This window comes from Perna viridis, chromosome 13 (genome assembly GCF_037379345.1).
Source record: "Perna viridis isolate PV_CMFRI_1.1 ecotype Kerala chromosome 13, ASM3737934v1, whole genome shotgun sequence".
Classification (NCBI taxonomy): domain Eukaryota; kingdom Metazoa; phylum Mollusca; class Bivalvia; order Mytilida; family Mytilidae; genus Perna; species Perna viridis.
The window spans coordinates 13,105,210-13,125,747 of record NC_142457.1 but is presented as its reverse complement, the minus strand read 5'-3'; the positions used below and the strand labels follow the sequence as shown (position 1 = coordinate 13,125,747).

The following is a 20,538-nucleotide window of genomic DNA, read 5'->3' as shown; positions in this document are numbered from 1 at the left end:
CAAATACTTATCTTCTGACTTAGTAACCTCATACAGGACACCCTGTTTTGTGGTACGTTCGTGCACTAGGTTCTTTAACTATGACACTGTCTGAATGTAAACTTCATAAGAAACACATAGTTTTATTTGACCAAGTACAACGCCTTTGATATAAAACAATGGTGCATATCGCTTATAAATGCATAACGCTTAATAATTTCATTTACAAGGTAGAACAGTGCAACTGGAAATGACTGGGTTAACACCCCAAACGTTTGTTTACCGCACCATATTTGTAGCTCGACAGAAAACCAGAATTTTAAATAATACTCGTGATAATTTAGCGTATAAAGAAGCCTAAAGGTTCGATTAAATCTAAAGCAAAGCATTGTCCCGCAATGATGTATTCCTGAGAGAAAACGGCATAACCTTAGATAAGTTAGAATCAAAATGTAGAAACGGAGTGCTACACACATGATCGGTTATCTAAACCGCTACTACTCAGGGGCTGTTTAATGTCCTTGAATACCCTCTTGGGAATCGCACGGACGGTTCTAAACCGCGCCGATGAACTCGCTTAAATACTAAATGCCGACTGAATCAAAGCGACGATTGTTACTCACATGTTACGAACTCAAACTCGTTCTTAAATACAGTAAGCATATGTAAAATACAAAGACTTAACAGTTAAACGTAAAACTCTGAGCTCTATATCTGTAACAAAATCATATGATAATCAAGTACGCGTGATAATAGCAAAATTATGTGTACATGCAAACAGATTTAGGTCACTTCCATTAGAGTACTAAGCATTCCTATTCATATTTAATTTCTGTTATTGGTGGCTATTTATAAACTCGCAATGTTTTATTTTCCAGGTAAAAATCGAATAGATTATTTGTTATGCGTTTAAAAATGTATAGGCAACTTTATTTGGGTAAACAGGTACCGATAAAAGGTTATAGGTCAACTATTTTTGACTGGATCGTTGTTAATACAAACAAAATTAATCAGCATATTTAGTTCGCAGTAATATGTGATTATTGTAGAATTAAATTTGATATATTAGAAAAACCCATAAAGGGAAACCTAGTTATCTGCATTTGACCATTAATGGGGTGTGTGCCAAAGGGGCTATTTTACTGCGGTAGTGTTAGATAATTGCAGATGCTATCGGGCTTCACAAACCTAAAGGCTCTTGCGACTGGTTTATCAATTCTGATCTTCGATCTAAATTGAAAAAAAAAACAGTTAACATGAACAGGTCTCAAACTGAAGAAGTAAGTTCATGCAGAATTAGTGTGACTATAGAAGTACAAGATGTATGCACTTGCCTAATCACCTCCTTCCGTGTCGCTGTCGACAAATTTCGTCACTTATGTCAGAATATTATTTAGCCATTCATACATGTAGTTCTGGTCTTACATTCTACATATATACATTTGAGGAAGTCGCTAACGCTCCGGCCTTATAAAACATGAATTTCGGACAGGAAAGAGAAAAATAGTTAATTATTAATTTGGTACTATAATTTTCGGTTACACATATAAGGCCCTCTGAAAAAAAAACCCGACAAATGATAAATACAAGTATAAATAAATGGAAACAGACTTTTTTCATGTTGCATGCAATTTTCAGAACTTCACATTCCGTAACAATAAATAATTTGGCAAAATGTTATTTGGGTATGGGTATAGGTACAGGTTACACATCTTAGACCAAAGCTTAAGATTTGAAGCATGTGTACCTCCCATTTTACAGTCAAATACACTGATAGTTATATCACAGTTCAGTTCCAGATGCATGATTGATAACAGAATAATTTCAATGGTGTAGAGATGATTCTGTAATTATAGATGACAAAAAGCCTCAATATATGTGATAGCAAGAAATACATTATAGGACACCCAGAAAACTTCATCAGAAAAAAGTATTTTCATTTATTGAGGAGAAGCTATTGGAAAGAGTAATCAATGGAACCAAGGTTCCAACAGTAATCAGAAGAATGTAATCCAGGGACAAAGACCAGACAAGGAAAACAGACATAAACAACAAAGAACATAAAGTAACTAAAATCATACATACAAAGTAACAAAAGCAAATGAGCAACTCGGACTCCATAAAAAACTATGAGCATGGACCAGGTGCACCGATAGGGTAAGCGTCCTCTGCTTTTCTAGAAACACCCGCCGAGATGCTCATTAAAAGTCAAGTCTGGGGTAGACAAACGAGGAAAGGAAAACTATGATCCGTGGAATAAATCAGTTTTCATGGTGCAGATGTGTACACTATAACGATTCACGAGTTCATGATGACGACTTCTGTAGTAATGAATTCAATCTTGTAGCAACATAACCCTGTTCCAGAAGAAGTCTATTTGTTAGAGTTCTAGAGCGTAACGGATGAGTTGTGATATGAACACTCCATACGCAGGTGCCAAAGGGAAGGCGGGATGTTGCCACAGATGAAAGAAAAGTTGACAATTCTGAATGGAAAGTCATCACGTTTGTCGTAAAGTTTGGTCAATACTTTTCCTTTTCCTTCGATTTCTAAGTGTAGGTCAAGATATGAGGCTGACTTCACAGTGTCTGTAGAATCCTTTATCTCAAGTTCTTTTGGGTAGATGCGATGTATCAAGTCCGGGAAATTAGGATTGTTTAAAGTTATGGTTTATCACAATCTCTTCTTTGGAGAGTGTGGTAGCAGTAGAGGTCTTATCTCTGCTATTATTTTCTACGTCTACCTCTGATAATAAACATTGGATGTAAAACGTTTTGCAGACAAAAACAATGTTGTTTTTGGCTTTGTCTGCTAGTACGACAATATATTTGTCATGTATAATAGACAATGTTTTCGCTACATCGGGGTCTTTGAAACCAGATGTAGCCTTGGCACTCATTGACCTACTTAAAAACTTTCATTCGTTTCAAAATTAAAGACCTCACGGCCTTTAACAACTCTGACAGAGAATCAATGTTTTCTTATTCTCGTTTTATCAGTTTTCTTGCATATTCCTCCACGGCACCCATAAGAACTTTAAAGTTATAATTCCAATTTATGGAGCGTGGTTCACGGTACTTGGGACCTTTAGAAAGGATATTAGTAGAGTTTCAAACATTGTCATTGATGAGGAACACTGTGTTTCTCAATGGAGTGAAGGTTTTTGAGAGCAGTTTTTAGACATTGTGAACCTAAGATCTATTTTTCCTTTTAAAAGCAAAAATCTTAGCCCTTACAGCAACTGCAACAAAGATATTGCAGAAGGAAATTACTGAATTGCTTGGCACGAAGTCCTAAAACGTTGCCCAGGGAAATGTAAATAGAATGAATATTAAGGAGGTATACAAACCTAGGGTAAGGGACAAAACTCTTGAAATCAGTGATATGTTTGTATCATAATCAATTTCACCAAAGCCTATCAAGCTTTTATTTAAAACAGAATGAAATCAGTTTTACATGGGATTGATGTAAAAAGCTGAATACAAACGTTCCAATGATTTGTATGAGTTATGTCCCTTACCTTAGGTCTACATCCTTTTAAAAGATAGAAGTAAAACGGAGACCAGCCGAAGAATGTGGAGGAAAGTCTAACTTTGAGGATTTATACAACTTTGGGTCTGATTTATTAATTGATTGATTGATTATTGGGGTTTAACGCCAGAGCAGAAATATTTCAGCTATATTGAGGCGAGTTTTATTTATTAATTGAAGAATTAGATTTCAAAACCCTTAGACATCCAAAAACTATCTATTTTTAGTTGAAATGGTGTGGATATTGCTATGCAAATGCATACATGTATATAGATTAAGCAAAGATGACCACGATTTAAAGCAATAGATTGCACAGCACTAAAGAGGTTTGTTAATTATTATAAGTACAAAATGATTTATTTTTACATGTAGCACAAAGCCCCATTTAACGTTCAAGCTAAATGTTTTTAAGTTGTTTTTTTGCAATGCATTTTGAAATAAAATAAAAAAAAAAACTGAAAAAAAAATAGCAATATCCTCGTAATGTGTCGTTGTCTTTGGTTAAGATCTGTTGTTAGCTAAATTACTCTATACATGTTTAAAATCCATCATTGGGTGTATCCCAGTATATTTTAATGTACTTTAAGCATCTTTTCATTGCTGAACCAATTATTGCAGGCACTTTTGAAATGCACAGGCTTTGTAGAATTCTTCCGATGCAAAGCAGGGTGTTGCATAGTGACACTAATGGTACAGCAGTGTTGTTATTTGCAACTTAAGCTTACAGTATGTCATACAGATGATAATAGATGAGTTATTCACGCTCGTGTTCCAAGTAGATTTGGAAGTAAGTGAACTGATTGGAATTCGAATAATAATAATTCTAATTTTCATGTTGTACAATTCTTCTTATTTAGTCACTACACGCATCAGATCTTTTCTTCTGTTGATGATTGATTACAAATTTCTGGAAAATGGTCTTCAGGTGTAAATACAATGTATATAGGTGATATTTGAATGCTTGTGTTGTTATACACATTTTGCTAATAAATGAGATTTTCTTTCAAGTACATTAGACAATGAGCAGTAGATATCTTTTTTTACAAAAATATGGTAGCATGCTAAACTTCATACCTTCAATAATAAAAAACCGAAATAAAAAATGTGGGTTTTTCCTATATTTTGTTACCTTGGAAACCAAAATGTGCAATATTTTGTTAGAATATATAAAGATGGAATATTTATTGATTATCATAATTTGGTTTTCTGTTTATATTAAAGCCAATAAATAGAAAAAATAAAGAAATATTTTCACTATATCTTCACAAAAACGATAAAATTGTTGGAAAGCACATCACTTTTTTCTCCAGAATTGGGTGAAAACATTGCTTTGATTGTAGGTGAATTGTGTTTGAAATACTGTAAAAGTATTTTAATTCGTGGGTACCAATTTTCGTATTTCAGGGGAGAAGCACATTAGTTCGAGAATTCTTGAATTTGTGGTTTTGAGGTTTTTAGTCGGTTTGTAAATCTCCTTTTTGTTGGCAACCAAATTTTGTGGTTTGGCCTACCCATGAAAACCACGAAAATTGGTACCCCACGAATAATGTTTAACTGTAATCAAAAATGTTCACAATTTGTTGATGAACTTTTAGAATTTCAATCTATAAATTCAATCTAAAAATGTCACTTAATTTGAGTCTGTAGATCATGTTATCATATTCAAATTTCAATAATTTGTGGTATTTTAAATCTTGAGTCAGAATGTTGTGAAAACACATATACACATGTAGTACATAGGAGTTCTAAAGTTAAAAATAAAATGACCATTTGATTTTAGCTGATTTGTCTCAAAACAACAAGCTATTCAGTCCATATTGAAAAGGATTAATTTCTCCCTACTTCTGCGGTACAATGATTCCCACATATCAAATTAAAATTGTGTTGGCTTGGTTTCTTGATGTCTAATGTGTTTTATTTATATTCAACAAAACCCCTTTTAAAATTATAGCCACAGCCCTTTTCAGGGCTACCAAGTGTTTTCCATAACAATTCTTAATTTGATTGTTGTAATTATAATAAAAATGAAAATGTAATAGTTAAATACTTCTATTAAATACTGATTTAACCAATCATATCAAATCAAATCAAAATTTTAAAAATTTTATTTTTTAAGTAAAATACAAAATTATAAAAATATTAATGACTCCAATGGCTAAAATAATCATACAATATTTGTAGATAACACAGGTGTATATTTTATAACTAGCAATAAAATAATGTACACAAACATTGTAAAGTTGCTATTAAAAAAATAAAACACATATCAATATATCCAAAGTATATATTCCCCAGTTTGTACAACCTTATATTAAATATTGGCCTAAATAAAGTCAAAACTGCCAATACAATACAAAATACAACAGTGCGCCGATACAGGATTTAGCCATCCAATACGGCTTTTAACCGTCCAATATGACATATTGGCCTGGTTAAGATCAATATTGGCCTTGGCCAATGTGACATATTGGAACATTAGTCAATAAAGGTATAATTGCATAAGGTTTTCTACATTGGCTGAATTGTTGGTCCTCCACTTGTCATATTACACTTCGGCTACACCTCAGTCCAATATGGCTAGCCAATATGGAAAATCTTAAGCAATAATACTATATTATTGACTAATGTTCCAATATTAGCCTTAATATGATAAAACTGTAAATACAATACAAAATACGAAAGTGCGCAAATATGGCTTTTACTGTCCTAGACCTCAAATTGGCTCGGTTATAATCCATTGGTGTATTGGACTAGCTTGTCAATAAAGGTTTAAATGTGTAAGGTTTCCCATATTGGCTCAATTATACTATAATAATCTAAGCTTGAATCCAATAACATGAAAAACTCCATACAAACACAACTGTAAATATGTACAAATTAAATTTAAGAACAATCTAATAATGTATAAAATTTAACAGTAAATACACAATTAAAATAATCTTCTAACACAACAGTACTCATCTTTATCTTATATAAGGGACAGATCCAGGATTTCAGGTTAAGGGGTGAAAAAATAAAATAAAATGCCAAGCAAAGCAAGGCAATACATATTTTTTTTTGGGGGGGAGGGGGGAGTATAATTTGTGAGAAGTCAAGATTTCATGCAGAAAAAAAAGTTCCTCAATTTTAAGGGGTATGCCCAGCATGCCTGTCCCTGGAAAAAAATAAGCAATAAATAAAAGTACAAGGGAACAAAAACTGCCTTGATTAAATAAATATGGAAAAATATGTCTATATGTTGTATAAAAATATCACATACCATTAGGAAAAATGCCTGAGGATTGTAGGATGAGTGACCAATAAAGTTCATGAAGCAAGTCTACTGTAAACTGAAAAATTTGTCAGCTGTCTATTTTTTCTTTGCTGTTGTGATAAATCTTTAATTGGTATTACTCTTCAAATTGTATTAAAAAGTTCTTCAAAGAAAATATTCACAACATTTTATTTTCATGTTACAGTTCTAAAAACTTAAATAGTGGAATTAAATCTGTCAAAAAAAATTTCACAGTTTATAGTATTTGAAAAATTCTACCAAAACCAGAATAATAACAATTATCTCCCTTGTTTTCATGTAAATTGATTATAAATTCACTCAAGTACTTTTATAAACAGAAAACAAGAGAAGTATTAAGCATTGTAAAGAAAGTTGGCCACAGCTTGGCCAGAATTTAATGAAAATTCTCTTTAGAGATAAAACATTTTGCTTTAGACCAGAGAGTTGTTGTAGTTTATTAAGTAGTACTCCAGCTAAATATCATGCAAAATGTGATTCATGGTTGGAAAGCGTATTTATTTTTTTGATATTTTGTTTAAAATGTCACAGAAAACAAAGTAACATGCGGCTTTTCATATAGCCATTGTTCATAGGAGATAAAAATTATACAGAATGCACTGTAGAATTCAAAATTAAAGGAGATAACTCTGTAAATGACAGTAGAATACAATAGAATCTATTGGATTTTCATTGTGAATTATCTCCTAAGAGCAGACAGATTGGAATAGATAATAACACATATCATCATATAGACCTGTAAAACAGCTAAATAACAAAAAAAATATATACCTTTTTTGAGGTGTAATACATTTTACAAAATTTGTGTGATTCTTACAAAGACTACTACTTAAGAATTTTGTAGATTGATATTCACGGATGATGATGGTATTGATTTGATTAAGGGACTGTATAGGGATGGTACCATAACTTATACCCCTAAAATAAATTGGGGAAATTGTAATTCCACACATCCTTGTTCAATTGATATACTGAGTAATTAAACTAAAATATCTAAACATTGTACTGTGAAAGTACTTTAATTTGTGGAAACCAATTTTTGTGAATTAGGGAAGAAACACAAGTTCATGGATTTTTGAATTCATGGTTATGAAGTTTCTAGTATACACATCAATGGAATTCTCCTTTTCGTTGGGAACCAAATTTCTTAGTTTTGTCTACCGATAAAAACCACAAAAAAATTGGTACCCCACGAATAATAGTACTTCCACAGTATGAATTGGGGTAATGGTAATTCCATACATCCATGTTCAATTGATCTATTGAGTAATTAAACTATAGTTAAATATCTGAACTCTATATGTTACTTTTAGAGACCATACCAATGTTCAAAAGTGCCTGGAATAAACGGTAACTTTATCATTTGTGCATGATTATGAAGTAATTTTCCTGAGAGAAAAAGACATTTTTAACAGGTAAATAATAGTATTATTGTGAAAGTATTTTTATTGGTAGGTACCAATTTTCATGGTTTGGGGAAAAAAGTCAGTGGATTCTTGATTTGTGGATTAGACTACTCTATTTTACAAAGGAATGGGAAATTTCTTTTTTGTTGGGAACCAAATTTCATAAAAACCATGCAAATTGGTACAATGAGCAACAATACTTTCACAGTAAAACTTCACTGGTGCAGAAGAACTCAAAGAAGTGGTCTAGTCTAATGGTTGCTTCATGATTACTTTCAATGTAAATGCATTTGAAAAAAAAAGAACCATTCTATTTTGGTCCTAGGTTTCCAACAATCTTCTGTTGATAGTCTACAGTAAGCCATATGTTGTCCATTCCATGAAGAGTTCGGAGATAATCAAAGCTATTCTTATGTTCCTGCTTCGTGATGCCAAGGCCATTGTAAAGCTTACTAAGTCCAATACTTCTTGCACCCTCAACCTGTGAGGAAAACAAAATAACTGATACTAACCAGTCGTCAATTTCACAAAAAACTCTACAGTACCAGTATAAAATTAGTCTTACACTGTAAGTCAATTAAAGGGTGTATCGATTCCACTCTGCCATGATCTGATACATATTATGATTCTTGGTTGAAGATCTGATTCTCATTATGACTATTAAAGACAAGTTTTGTTTGTATTATTTCATGAACATTTTAAAAAATAATGAAAAAAATGACACAAAGTCACATACGTAGGTACTGAAAAACCAATATTCACTACACTTTAAGCAAATCCAAAGTGTTCAAAACAGCAAGTAAATCGGTTTGTGACTGAGAAACAAAATTGTTAGTGGTCATAACTTTGTTTTTTGACTTCTGGTTAAGCTAAATGAGGAATCAAATTGGATTGCAAAAACAGCCCAGTATGTTTTTCTGGATCGTAAATAAAAAGATTGAGGTGGATCATTATCCCCCTATAAGTTATGATGTAATATTTCTTTGATCTATTATGATGTCATAACTTACGACTAATTTTACACTTACTATTTTTCATGAAAAGGTCTGCAGAATTAGTAGTAATAATAGGGAGTTTACAAAATGAAATACATGTCAATCAAATGACAGGATTTTTTTTCTCCATTTAAATCAAGAAACACATAAATGATAAACTGATTCTTATCACATGTATCAACCTGTATATTCCACACTAATGCCAGTTTCAAGCCCTGTATCCATCTTTTAAGATTTTTTTGCACTGATGCATGTGCCACCATATAAAATGAATCTGCTTTGTTCTCACATGAAATAACAAACACATTATTACATGCCTGCTAATCCTCCCTCTTTTAGAGTAAAACTCTCTAATTTTAACCAAATATCTGTCTTAAAAATTGAAAAACTGGGAAGAAATTCTTTGTATTTTTTTTCATGATTAGATACTGAAGAAAATACAGTCGAACCTCGTTAAGTCGAAGTTGAAGGAACCATGCAAAAATGTTCAAGTTATCCAAGGTTCGAGTAATCCGAGGTCGCGGATAAACCGGAAATACTAGTAGTTTGGTCCATCATTGTTTCTGTATTTACATCATTTGTTGTGCTTGTACATGTACTTCACTTTACACAGTACTTCATAATGTCATGCATTTCATATTGGAAGATGTTTTTTTTGTATGTTGTATATCATGTATAAAATACTGAACATCACCAAGTTTTAGTGAAATTTCCTTTTTTATTTTTTCTATGTCAAAAAACGTCATAGTTCATAACATGCTGCTTTATTTGATTCACAATCAGGAGTATCATCAAACCATGTGCTCTACAATATTACGATAAATTTCAAATTCACTAGCGAAACAAATGTAGTCATTGAAATACCCTTACTATCGTCTGTTTGATGTTTCATTAAATAATCAGATACCATTACAATTCATATGTATTTTAAAAAAAAATAACTGATATCACTGTTAGTGTAAATTCCGACGTGTTATTAATAAAATTTGTTTCTTTTAACAACACATGCAATTTTAAATTAATTACATAAACAAATCAAACCATAAATAGTGTCAACAAAATAATTTTAAAAGCCACGGTAACTGTTGTTAAAACACACTTCGATCATGGTTTGTAATAAAGCAATCAGTTTTCTGACTAATTAGTCGACTTCGAGACATCAGGGTTAATTAACCTCGAAGTCCTATGGAGGGGACTGATTGATTACCTCGAGTTATCCAAGGTTTTGATTCATCCGAGGTAAAATTGTATTGGAGTAAGGGTTTTTTTGCTGGGACTTTGTAATTAGTTCGAGTTATCCAAGATTTTGACACATCAAGGCTCAACTGTATGTTACACATAATTAAATGCAATTATTTGTAAAAATATTCATATTAACATTAGGATATTCCAATATCCAATCAATTATGCTGTTTTAGCATAATAGTAAATTTAATCAAAGAAGTTCAATCATGCAAATCTCCCTTTTGAGGAAGTTTCAATGAGGGAGATCATCCACTTAGAGCCTTCAAAAGGATTAAGGGAAGACTTACCTCAGAGGTATAATTAGCAGTGGAGGTGATGTAGATGAGTCTAGACATTGCTTTAAGGAGTTCAATCATGCAATGTCTCCCTCTTGGAAAAGTTTCAAAGAGGGAGATCATCCACTTAGATCCTTCAAGAAGACTTATCTCAGAGGTATAATTAGCAGTTGAGGTGACATAGATAAATCTAGATGTTGCCTGACCTTCCTCTCTAATCTCTGAAGCTCTGTTCTTGATATTCTGAACCTGAAACGTATCAACAAAGATTCTCATATGATGACTTTTAAACTTATTAAAAGCATATCTATGGAAAAAAAAAACAAAACCTTGATGTCACTTGCATAAACTCCCCTTCTTCACCACCAACCCAAAGGAAAAACAAATTTATACAAGATTGTGGTCTCTAACCTGTGCTTTATATACCTTTGCACAAAACTGTTGAGTTGTTAAAATTTCTGAAAAGCCTGAATCACTCACCTGGAGAATTTGAAATCATGTGGTCATATAATTTGATCATTACAACAAAAAAATTATCATTCAAAGAGCAGAGGGCATTGAGGTCATCTACCCATCAAGTTTCAAAACATAGGCATCTATGGTTTCAGAGTAGTTGATCTTTGATAATTGAACAGTCAGAAGTTAAAAAAGACTATGGCAGCAATTTTGCTAAAACATAAAGGGAACCAAAATTTTATCAAGTGTAAAAGTTGTCCTTTAAATTTCAAGTATCTTTGCCAAGTGAAAACAGAGATAAAGGTCAAAATTTGTTTTCCAACAGGGTTCCAGTGGCAACTTTGAGTGGCCAAAGCCACCTGCTGAGCCACACAAAAAGTGGATCATTTGAAGAGGGCATTGAGGTCATCGACCCTAATAAGTTTCAAAACATTTGCAACTATGTTTTAGAGAACTAGGTCTTTGAAAATTGGCCAATAGGTTCTGGCAGCCATCTTGTTCAATCAAGCATAACCAAAATAATTTAACATGTATAAGTTGTCTCTGTTAGTGGTTCTGCCAAATTTGGTCACCATTGGCATAATAAAATGCAGAGATACAGGCCAAAATGTGTTTTTCCATTGGGGTTTACTGGCAATTTTGAGCTGCTGAAGTCTTTCACCGAGCCACCTGAGCCAAACAAAAAGTGGATCATTTGAAGAGAGCATTGAAATCTTCAACCCTATTGTATCAAGTTTCAATATTGGCCAATCAGAAACTAAAATAACTTTTGGCAGCCATCTTATTTAATTAAGGAGGTAGACCTAGGGTAAGGGACACAAGTCTTACAAATCACTGGGCCGTTTGTATTTACCATTTTACAACCATTCCATGTAAGCATCAAAACAACCTGGACTGATTTCATTATGTTTCAAGGAAAGCTTGAAAGGCTTTGGTGAACATGAATATGATACAAACATATCACTGACTTAAAGAGTTATCTCCCTATCCTAGGTCTACCTCCTCAAATGAAACCAAAATCAGATATTTTCCATGCATCATTTCTGCTAAGTTTAGTTAAAATTGGTTTAGGGTTTTTAATGTAGTTCAGCAAAATGTGAAAAGTTTACAGACAACTGACAATGGGCATAAAGTGATGGCATAATCTTATGTGGACCTTTGGTCCAGATGATTTAAAATCCCAATACTGTCATTTTAAACATTGTAAAAGTGTGATGATTCTGTAACCTTAGAGGTTGTTGGATTTTAGTCCTATATTTCTGCCATACTTTTAGTTTGAAAACCTTTTTAGAGGTTATTGTTGCAACAAATTGTTTGCTTATTTTCAAATTCACAGGAAATCATTTCTTTCTCAACAAAGAAATTTTATGATGTTTCTTTGTCAATGCCAAGATGGCAGAATTACTATGGGTTTTAGTCAAACAAGTATTGATGGTTTTTGTTTTTGTTTTTTTCTATGCAAATTTTTTTTTCAAAGAACTCACCTTTGAATCAGCCTCTTTCCTAGCAACCTGTGCATCCTGGTAGAGTTTCTCTCTCTCAGATTCCTCCTGTAAAGTGAGTTGTCCTAGAAACCGCTTTTCAAGGAGGGGATTTTTACCCTTCCAAGCTGGAAATACTTGACATCGGCATACACCCCCTTGTCACCATCCTGACATTCACTCCTCCTTTTACAATTTTTGGGACATGCTAAAAACCATAAAATATCCAGGTAAAATTTCACTGAACATATGTTAAAGTATAGTAAATACACAGCCACAGGTAATAATGCCCAATAAGAATTTTTTTTAGCAATAGACTGGAATAAAATCTAATGGGAAAAAGGAAGCTAAGAGTTCTATGAAACAGATTTGCCTGCCATTTCTATCGTGACAGCTTGAAAGTAAGTTTTTTTTAGAATTTCTTGGAATTTTAACAATGTTCTACTTTCTACAGAAAGTGAAACTTTCCAATACTGTGAAAGTATTTTTATTCGTTGGTACCAATTTTCATGGTTTAGGGGGAAATGGTCAGTTCCTAAATTCTTGAATTCATGGATTTCCAAAGCAATACTTTCACTATATATATAAGCTATTTAGCAGAATTAACTGAAGTAACTTTTGTATGCCATAGTTTTAGTTATATAGAAATATAAGAGCTTTGCCTGCACAAAGACACATTTGAATTACACATTACTCCACTTTGAAATGTTTGTTCTTTGCCTGTTACGTCGTATCAGAAGCCAAATATTTTTTTTTTTAAATATAATTACTTTTGTCCTGATTAATTTTCACTTAAAAGTTTTTGATTTTAGGTCAAATACTCATCACAAATTGTTTCACTTTGACTTATTTCTTTATGGTGCATTTTGGAGTTTGGTTAATTTATCACTGACTTTATTTAGATGGCATGTTATCTGCAACACTGCAAACACAGCATAATAAAAGCACATGGTGCAAATATGCACCAAAGCCATTAGAATGAACATTACTTGTACCAATAATAAGAATCACTGTATAAAATTTTACGGAGCATAGAAACTAGGGTTTTACTGCAGAAGCATCTCTTCACAAAAAGTATCTAAATAAATAAGTTACCCTCCAAAAAAAAGTGCTTCCCTTGGCAGACTTTTGTGAAAATCAATCCTTTAATAGATTTTATTGTACTACATGTAACCATTTGCCAAAGATTGAAGGAAATTCATCAGTATTTAAATATGGAGGTGATATCCTCACAACAAGCATTGGAATTCTACAAAGAAGTGGTCCCCCTTGATTGATTTCTGTAAAAATCAATCCCTTCCAAGATTTTTTGGTACTAACCATTTACCAAAGCTTGAATGAAATCTGTAAAAAAATGGATGCTCTATACTGGACATAAGTCTTAATCATAGATTTTTTTACACATGGTTATTAAAAAACTCACCAAATTTCCATGTTTTACAGTACTCTTGTGGAACACAACAAATACCACCGAGTCTTTGTCTCACAGCTTTATACACAATTTCTTCTATTTCTCTCCTTTTACTGACAATGTCACGAGTATTGTAGACTGGTATTGCACCCTGAAAAATTCAAATTGAAGCTGCTATATTTACATTGTAGACAGACAAACAAACAGATTGACAGATAAAAATTTATGATGACTTCCTAGTAGAAGATAGGAAAAGGGCAAGTTACAGGAATTCACTTATTGTTCAAATTACTGTGAAAGTACTATTATTGTTTGTGGGACACCAATTTTCATGGTTTTCATGGGTAGGTCAAACCAACAAATTTGGTTCCCAACAAATAGTAGATTTTCAAGAATTTGTTGTTTTTCCCCTGATCCATGAAAATTGGTATCAACGATTTAATGTACTTTCACAATATGTACAAGGCACTAACTTCAAAGTAACAACCTAGTCAATTTTGTTTAATTACATGTATTTCCTTCATGTTTTCTTAAATGAAAGTTTAGTTTCAGATAACTACACACCTATGGGTAAAATTTAAAGTTACCAAACTAAAATATCTGTCAGTAAAATGGTTCACAGGGCAAAGCTTGATACAACTGCAGTGGTCGAACCCTGAACAGTTGTGGCAAATATGGACGCAACATTCAAACTTGATACAGATTTGAATTTTGATTATGATTAATAAATATTTGAAACAAAATATGAATTCGACTGGAATTAATGTGGTGACCCTTTGGTCCCTTATTTCTAAATGGTTTCCGTCAAAACCTCCAAAATCAATCCCAAACTTCCATGCACAAATAAAACCCATTTCAGCATAAGACAGTACATGTAAAAATGTATCGTAATTTCCAAAATTAACATTCGATTTTCCCCCCAAAAAAGACACAAATCAATTTGAATATTCCTGCCAATTTTATTACAATTCAGAGTTTGGATTGTGATCAAATGCTTGACACAGAATGAAACTGCTCAAAGAACTTTAATTTCCATTTAAAAAATTCTTTGATTTAACCTGATATCCATAAATTTAAATATAATAAGTCAAAGAATACAAGTACTTTCATAAATGTAAAAATACCAGTATGCAGGACGAATCTTTGATAAAATAATATCTTCGTTACAGTGTTAATAATAGAATTAAATATCGAATTCATTGAACTATATATTTCCTTTCAGAGTATTTTCAAGGTGTTGACATAAATATAAACACTTTGAAATTTCTTAAATTTCATAAAGGTAGGCTAAAGACCCAACAATTTCCCTTGGATCCAACTATGAGAATATACCTACCATATATTTCAGACTATAAGTCAATAATTTTTTCAGCCAGTTGTATGCCTCACTTATTGTCCACTTCAACTTATGTAAGGATTTTTTAAAGAAAAATAATAATTAACGAATGTCTGTTATATTTTTTCGGTCTATGAAGAAATAACCTCAATCACATGGTGCACACTAAATAACCTGCTTATCAGAATATCTTCAAGTGTGCACAACGGGTATTGAGGTTATTTAAAAAAAAAATAGACCAAAAAACTATAACAATTATTACTTATTATTTAATTTTTGAATCAAAATTCAATGAGTAAATCATTTAAGAAAGTTGATGATGTCACAGTCACATTACAAAATTTTTAATCCAAACAAAAAGTGTGTTTCTTCTTAAATTAAATTTTTCTACAATATATTTCATTAGGTCATAGTGTCCTCATCAGGTTTTACATATACACAGAAATGTTTAATAAACATCTTTACACATTTTTACTTTCACAAGAAAATGATACTTTCTTCCAGTGTTGTTCTACCATCCACCTTTGTTGATTTTAGGGTTATATAGGTTTGACCCTGTCTGTCTGTCTGTCTGTTTGCCTGCCTGGTTAATCTAAGCAGCGTGCTGCATTTTTATGGAACTTTCTGGTATGAAATAAAATCACATGGAGATGTGCATACTGCCAGGAATATAAGTTTGAACAAAAATTGTAGTAATGATGGCATTTTTCAGCAAACTTGGTCTGATGCATTGTCCACAACTCTTCTTTAACACTTGCAGGATTGTTATGAAACTAAATGGGATGCTACTTTTAGGTAAATATGTAGATATGCATATTGTCAAGAATTTATTTTTGGACTAAAATTGTAGAAATGATGGCTGTTGGACTTAAGCATTTTTCAGCAAAACTTGGTATGATATATTGCAGGCAACTCCTCCTCAACAACCTGCAGAATTGTTAAGAAACTTGATGGAATTTTAGATTACCACATGGAGATGTGCATATTATCAGAAATTTATGTTTGGACAAAGTTGTAGAAATGACGGCTGTTAGAACTCAGGCATTTCTTTCAGCGAAACTTGGTCTGATGTGTTGTCCACAACTCCTCCTTTAAACTGAATTAAGATGAAACTCAATGGAGTGTTAGATTATCATATAGAGAGGTGCATATTATCAGGAATTAGTCATATTCTGTGTTGTCATCAAATAATAGAACAGATTGCTGTTGGGTGTTTAAGAAATGGCAGCAAATTGTGTGTCAAAAGTGCTCAGTCTATCCAACATAAAAATTGTGTTTAATATTAATCATGTTGTTAATTTAAGTCCGCACTGGACCCAAAATGTACAGGATTCAACAGGCTACGGGGACTATTAGTCCCAGCTCATTAGGGGCAATGTCAAGTTGCTTAATGAACCTTTTAGATATGCATTAATATATAATTTTGTTTTAAATCTTTGTTAAAAGTACTCATCAAACCATTCATGGCCTTTTGAAATGCTTGAAGAATTATCTGTTCTACCCACATTTTACTTGCAAAATTAAATTCTGTTTTAAGAATAATTAACAGATTTCAAACAACATTTAGCATTGTCAGTCTATGGTGGCAAAAGTGGCCTTTATTTTTTTTAAATTATATTCCTCATGAATATTCCTGCATGCATTTTTCAATTAATTTCAAAATCTCTTACAGTTTTCTAGTTATAAGGGGCAAAAAGGGGCCATCACCCAAGAAATCATCTCTTTTATTTTTGATCTGATTATGAAAATATTTTGAAGATTTCTCATGAAAACCCTTGCTTGCATTTTCCTATCAGATTTCAGGTATCTCTTATGGTTTTCAAGTTATAAAGGGCCAAAGTGAGGAGGCCACACCCCAAAAATCGTCTCTTTTATTTGTAGCGCAATTTTAAAAATCTGTATTTTTTATTAGATTCATTATGAAAATCAAAGCCTAAGTACAAGCACTTTATGAAGTATGCTTAGCCAATTTACCCTATCAATTACTGTTTTGAGAAAATGAGGTTCAAAGTGATCCATGAATGAACCCTGTAGCAGAACTTGGTACTTTAATTAAGTTTCAAAATATTGTGCAATATTGTATCCAAATGAGTTATTGTGTCCATAATAAACTGTAAGTCCCTATGTTATGTGTGTCAAAAACTAATATTATGTCCACACTTGCTCCAAGTGAACAGAGTTTAACTGACTGAGGCCGTATCATGCTGCACTCTGCAAGGCTTTTTATTATTCAGTAGATTAATTCAGGACAATATATTTGTTCTGATTGTATCAGCTTTTGGCTTGTATACAAATGTAGCATATTTGAAATGAAACCTTAAAGCTATTGGCACATGGTTTTCTAATTGTTTGTGACCACTAATGACATCTTTTCTCAAGTTTATCAAAAATGAAATGTTTTGTTTCTATACCTTAAGACCAGGGTTTGACTTTTCTCTCTAGGTAGCCTACATGACAATTTGATAGATAAATTAGGTAGTCTTCAAAATTATTTTGTGGTCCTGTCCTTTGGATTAATAAATTAGTTTAGGTAGTGTAAAAGACTATCATTTAAAATATTAAGGTAATCCTCTCTCAAGTTAGATAGGCACAGGACTACCAGACCATCCTGATGACCTCTTACTTCAGGTATTTTAAGTACAGCTCTACCTTAAAACCAGGCAGAAGCTTCTGGTCAGTAATTCATGCATATCTTAATCCCAAAATCTTTCCATTGAAACTCATAGAAACTGTATTTGACAATAAGACCACAAATGAAACCTGGTCACTGGAGATTTCAATGCTTAAAGTTGGTTACATTCTAATACAGAAAAATACAGGAAAGTTTCCCGTCAAGAGTTTTTACACTATGACCAGTCAAAAAATATTTCATGATATATAGTAGATCCAAGCAAATGAATGCAGGAAGAGTTGTTTTTAGGACTTAACATGTGTTTGAACATTTTCATTGATTATCTTAAGAAGGTAGACCTAGGCTAAGGCACACGACTCTTAAAAAGTCATTGAACGTTTGTATTTAGCATTTTACATCAATCTCATGTAAGCATCAAAGCAACTTGGATTGATTTCATTCTGTTTCAAATGAAAGCTTGATAGGCTTTGGTGAAATTGAATATGATACAAACATATCACTGATTTCAAGAGTTGTTTCCCTTATCCTAGGTCTACCTCTTTAAGATACGATGAATCACCCCTGCCTGATTTTTATGCAGACCCATACTTAACAGATGATAATGTTCAGACTCTTTTCATTTGCAGTGAAAGCTTTGGTGTCAAACAGATTCTTCAACTTTTGACCTTTAATGACCGCTTACCTCTAGTTTATCCGACGTAAAACTTTGATTTCATACAATCTGATGGAATGGCTGTCAGAAGGAAAGACCTTGAATTCATAGTCTGGACCAATCAGATGAAGTCCACTCTGGTACACTTCATCTAAGTTTACAGTCCCTGTACTTTTCTGTTTTATAAAACCCATCTAATGAATAAAAAGGTTTCTTTGTAAGTTCAGTGATACAGTGAAAGACAGTGATTGAGATAAAATTGATGCAAACCCCATAAATCCCACTGCAGTGGTAAATATGTTACATTTGATTAGAACTAAGTTTAAAAAAAAAAAAAAAAATATCTTCCATTTAAATTTTTAAGGTCTTTTTAAAAAAATTGCCCCTTGCCAGCCCTCAGATTTCAAACTAAATCACCATGCTCACTGACAAGGGGTAAATGATATATTTTTATAAAAATCATAGACCATTTAGTAGAAAAAAAACAAAAAATTCATTACAATGATCCCTTCTGATAATTAATACAATCCATCGTAGAATTAAAGAACCTTAGTGAGCCACTCACATACCCCATGCATCCCAATGTTGGACACTCAAGTAAATTTGTTTGTAAGAGAAATATATGCAGAAGGACCCCAATAAAAAAAGGAATAAGAGCGTTTTTGCAGGCTTTAGACTGTGACACAAAAGTTAATCCAGAGTAAATATTATTGTAGCGGAACGAAGCATAAACTTGACCTGTAACTTATCATGGTGAACATATATACCAAAAATCATGTCAATATCTGCAAGCGTTTAGAAAAAAAGTCCGGTAAAATGATATTTCCGTGAATTTTGCTAAGTTCAAGGCCCGTAATTTAGTAAAAATCATCAGAGAGGAACAAAACCTAAACTTGACCTGTAACTCATCATGGTGAACTTAAATATAAAGAATCATACCAATATCTGCAAGGATTTAGACAAAAAGTCTGGAAAACTGATATTTTACTGAATTTTGCTAAGTTCAAGGCTGTAATTTTGGTAAAAAATCAATGGAGCAAAACGAAATTCGAACTTGACCTTTAACTTATCATAGTGAACTTATATAATAAATATCACGTCAATATCCGCAAATGTTTAAAAATAAAGTCTGGAAAACTGAAGATGGACTGACGGACTGGTCAAAAACATTATACCCTTCGCAACTTTGTTGCGTGGGGTATAATTACATGTAGGTGCCAGGAATTGACCATCTTTCCTAGCCAAGGGTCACGTCCCCCCGTCCCTTCTGGGAGGAGACAGGACTGTAGCACTTGGCGAGCAAAGATGGAAATTGACAGAAAGTAGGTGTTCACACTCCCCTTATTTTAAAGTACAAGTGCATGTACATACATGTACTACATTGTACTGTTTGTGATGACACATTTTCACTATGATTTTGAATTTGCACTGCACTTAGAATGAACAAAAATCAACTTTACATACTGGTAAATTATCAATAATCATCAACTGAAGAATCGATTGGCCAAAAGTTACCTTTAGATATGCAAAATCTTTTCCTTACCTCATAATAGTCCGGGCTACTTAAACTTGTTGATATCAGGATGGCTACTAATCCAAGACTTATGACTAAACCTCCACCAATAATTAAACACCATGGTCAATCATTACCCATCACATTTTTTATAAATCCTACAAAAAAGTAAATGTAACAGTTCAATCTAAATAGTTAAGTTTAAGAGATACATCTATCCATTAAAATAGTAAGATTACAATATATTTCATTCAGCAGGTGTATACTGTTTTGTGTAAAATTTCAAACAAACAAATAATATATATGATTTACATGTACCAGTGTTTGAAATTAG

At 32.5% G+C, this 20,538-nt stretch overlaps 1 pseudogene across 1 annotated transcript; it reads right to left on the bottom strand.

The window, feature by feature from the left end:
* Positions 1–5,599: 5,599 nt before the first annotated feature.
* Positions 5,600–20,321, bottom strand: LOC148599641 (uncharacterized; annotated as a pseudogene). Its single transcript, XR_015917713.1, has 6 exons — positions 20,235–20,321; positions 18,722–18,885; positions 14,084–14,222; positions 12,664–12,868; positions 10,736–10,972; positions 5,600–8,689 (listed from the first exon to the last, which is right to left on the bottom strand). The product of XR_015917713.1 is annotated as an uncharacterized LOC148599641 (transcript).
* Positions 20,322–20,538: the final 217 nt, after the last annotated feature.